Genomic DNA, 4320 nt, shown 5'->3' with positions numbered 1-4320 from the left:
GGGGGGGGGGGACTCTCAACCATGCATTAAAGTTCCCGATTAATCATCGACGTGGACCAGTTTGCTTAAAATAGCCAGCAGCCCGGGAGGGAGGATTTTAAAAAGCACGTGACCCAGCCGGACCGATCAGTAACACCTGCTCGATGAAAGATGGCAACCCTGTTCGAGGGATGCTGTATGTACCGTTTCTCTCATCTCTATCAGAAACTCTCTTTTCGTCCATATAACAGCAAGTTTCATCCGTTGAATTTTCACAAAGTTGAACGTGTCACCGGTTGGCCCTCTATCAGCAGGATGCAACTGCACAGTTGCAGCTGCCGTGCATCCGACGCTGCATTTCCACGGCAGACACGACGCAGCCACCAGATTCCCCGTACTGGCTTAGAGAGCGAACACGTATCTGATAAGCTCGATGAACGCGATGCTGGTATTGAAGCTCCTGGCTAAAGTTTAGAATTATATGCAGGTCGATTGAACTAAAATCGCCGAATTGGATAGCCGTGCTGTTTCGATTATTGAAAAAAAATTTTTTTAACTTTTTTTTTTTTTTTTTTTAAATTCACCCGCCAAATAAATTTGCACAAAATTTTCTCTTCTATATCCTTCGCTCCGTTATGTCCGTAGAGAAAGACGCGCTGTCGTTACTCCGGCAAAGATTATCGTTTCCACGTAGCGCCACGTACATCCTACTAAACCGGTACCCCCGTCCGGTCTCCCTAAACTGCCGACATCTGTCGCCCTAACTCCAACAGTTGTGGCTCTCGTTAACTCCACAGATCACGTTGGTCCGACCTCTACCGAAAAGCAAACCAGCGCCGAAGGTTCTCTCGCAAAAACAATGCCACTGAATGTAAATCTACCTACGTCTCGTATCAGGAACAAATCTTCTATACCCCGTAGGAGTATATATATATATATATATATAGAGAGAGAGAGCTTGAATACACACAGTATCTAATCCCTTAAGAAAAAGGTAGATCACGGATATCCAACCTTTTTTTCTTCCCTTCCTTCCCACTTCCCTGCCTTCCTACCGTACTGGAGAATCGATAAAGGAATTACGTTCTATTTCAGATGATTAAAAAGCAAGGGATGCGCGTTACGTTCACGTCCATTAGCGGGCTGATTTTATGGCTGTCCGTGCAGCCGCCTAGATAATCCTAAAGAGAACGCAGTCGTGCTGGCGTATTCACTTCCGTTCGTAGAATGGCCGCCGCCATCCCTTCCTGTCGGCGGGAGATGAATAATAGCAGGTTGGCTAGAATCTTGTCTGGAAGTCTGACTATGTTGTGTGTATATATATATATATATATATATATACACACAGTGTAAAGCCTATATTATTTTAGGTCGAATATATCTATGTACATTGAAAGGTAACGTACATCACCCTTGTACCATAGGCAGTCTAGTGAATTTTGTCGCCATTTGTCTCGACCAGGGATACTCGCGATCGGTCGTTACTCGTCGGCCATTTTGTACGAGTTGTCGAAATTTAAAGGAGCGTTTTCAAAAAGGATTCATATAATCTATGTCGTTTAATCAATCGTTTTAACGCTTTCGATTTTAAGCAATCTCGGGGATCTTCTGTCTGGTTTTTGTATTTTCATTTATCTTCACTTGGTACTGATTGTTTAGGAGCGTTGATCCATCCGAAGATGGTTCGTTTGATTTTCATTAATCCACGTGGTAGGATCGTCTTCAGCTGGCGCAATGGCTCTGAATAACAGGGTATGTATTTTGGTGGTGTTTGTGTATATATATATATATACGTCAATAAAGCTGTAACCGCCACAGTGGAAAATTGAAATAAAATCTATTGGAAAATTAAGAGCTATTTGAGAGCCGATCGAGTGCCAATTAAGAGGCATAATTAAAATTTTAGAGCTCCAGCCCGTTCAGTCAAAACCTATGGCGGTGCCAGCTCAACAAAAATTTGTAACCATCACAACACAATGACGAAATAAAAGAAACGAAATGGGATTTAACATCTAATGAAGTGCTTGAAAAAGGTTTTGACAGGAGGGGTGAGCGCCAAATTTGACTGCCGATACCGGCTTCGTTTCCCATTTCAAATTTCTCTTTGACGCTCCGAGCCGTCTCGCTGCTCTGAAATCGAACGGAATCCCAATATATTAAATTGCTTCCATTCTCGAAGTCACCAATCTTGGGTACTAACCTGACCTAACCCCCTTTAATTGGCTGCTCTCCATTAATAGTAATTTCGCCCACTGACCCGGGTCCAGTGAACCTGTGAATTAAACAAAATATAAAAAACTGCTTACACCTACCTGCCCTACCTGGATAACGTCGTTTCCGGTTTTGGCCTTGCTCAAAGAACCAGACGTACAAAGCCCGAAGGTAGAAGAAAAAGGGTACCGTCTTCGTGAATGCTAATATTCTCCGAACGAAATTAAGAAGGAAGAAAATTTCCTAATATATAACGACTTATATCAGCACCACCCTAGTTTCACCCCAAGGACGGTCCAATATGAGCCGCGCCCTCATCCGGAACATTAAGCAAAATCGATTTCCAGAAAGACCTACCTGGCGGGGTAACGAGCGTTTTTTTTGTTTTTTTTTTATAAATAGAAAAATAAAATAATTTCATACAGGCTACTGGGCCTGGAAGAACGAATCCCATCCCCCCAAAGCACTTACCCTTGAGTTATAATTATCATTATCGACACTCTACATGGTCCCATGTAATTATTAACTCTACTCCAAAGTCGGAAAATTCGATATGGCCCCGGCTACGAAAAGTCAGCTCTGAAGTTGGCCGCGAAGCGGAAAGCCCAAAACAAACGTATCCGAGGATCGAGGAGCTCGGCAGAGAAACGTGGCGGAAGCTGCAATATGAAATCTCGATTGTTCAGCCGCCGTAACCAGGGCACTTGAACGGGAGGGATGACTTTGGCATATAAGGGGGGTCGAGACGGGGGGCCGGGAGAGACATAAAGGCAACCTGACGCATTCTGTTACAGTGATGTCTACGGAATAGCTATGGCCCAGGCTCTGCCGCCAGCTGACGCAGCCTGGCAACCACTAAGTTTCGGTCTACCTTTCCTACGTCTTCCACTGTCTGCTGGGAAAGCACCTTCACCTCCCACCGAACGACCAACCCTTTCTCTTGCTATACTTATCTTCTATACTTTCACCTTATTCGCCTTCGACTTACACTTGGTTATCCATAGCCCAGCCGGTTACGTTCTGCCAGCGGCAGCCGGGCGACTCCATAGGTTTTCCAAATTTATTGCGCAATTTGCATCTCATACCGATCCTGGACCTCACTCCTGGACCTCAAAATCGACAATCCGTATTTTACGTAAAGTTTACAGGGAGTCTGTGCGACTTCGGTAACTGAATAGTAATACGCGCTTAGGGTGTGTTCCATTTGATTCGGATATTAGGGTGGTACGAGCCGTAAGGGTAGTTCGATCTATGGGACCGAGCTGTAAAATTTATGAATTTTTTTTTTTTTTCGATTTTCGATACTTTGTTCTTGATTTGACGTCGGTAAGTTCGGTAAGACTGTAAGCTGCGCTGCTGTATACAAAGGTATATACAGGGCTGTGTCGATCCGCGGTTAGTTCGGGTGTCAAAAGTTAAATTGAGTTTTGTTAAGGCAACGCCAAATAATGTCGTCATAATCGTCTTTGAGAGCGGTGAATTCGTGGGAACTCGCTTCAGCCAAATTCGCCGAGTTACAAAAGATCAAAAGCTACGTACCGCTGGCACCGCGATGCATTATTCATACTTAAGAACCATCGACGTTTCTCGTTACGTTAAGCGACGTAGACGCTACGTCATCGCGTCGAAGTGGCAACTTTCTTATTAAGCCAATCGCAGTGTCTCGGCAACTTATCGTATGTCATTCGAGTCTTATGAAACAACCGGCAAATATCTTTGCACTTTGAGATTTTTCGAAAAAAGTTTTTTATAATTTTGAAAAAAAAATTTCGTAAAATGAAGAAAGTCACGGGCGGGAAGAAGAAAGTGAGAAAATAACTTGTCGCGGAAGCTTTTACGAAATTAACATTGAAATTTGGAAATCGACCTTATCCCGTGAAATCTTACGAGCCATTATTCTCGGGGCTATCTTACCGCGTGCCTTTCTCTCCTAGAAGCCATATCCATTTCCGGGCGCAACAAAACAGCCCGCGAAAAAGCGCTTTTACGGCGCCTCGTGCGTGTTTTGCGGCCTCGCGCTTAAATTCCATGCGGAAAGGTGAAATTCACGTAGCACATTTACCGAAACGAATTCATTGGCGGCAGGAGGGGCAGAAGAAAATCCAGGAGCATCAGGAAAGTGGATGTGTA

The 4320-nt window shown here is 44.1% G+C and overlaps 1 protein-coding gene across 2 annotated transcripts in view; it reads left to right on the top strand.

The window, feature by feature from the left end:
- Window positions 1-4320, top strand: part of LOC107269855 (cysteine-rich motor neuron 1 protein) — a 108532-nt gene that overhangs the window by 90286 nt on the left and 13926 nt on the right. The window lies entirely within an intron of this gene.

This window comes from Cephus cinctus, unplaced genomic scaffold (assembly GCF_000341935.2).
Source record: "Cephus cinctus unplaced genomic scaffold, Ccin1 Ccin1_scaffold0690, whole genome shotgun sequence".
In the NCBI taxonomy this organism is placed as follows: Eukaryota; Metazoa; Arthropoda; class Insecta; order Hymenoptera; family Cephidae; genus Cephus; species Cephus cinctus.
This window is presented reverse-complemented; position numbering and strand designations above follow the sequence as displayed.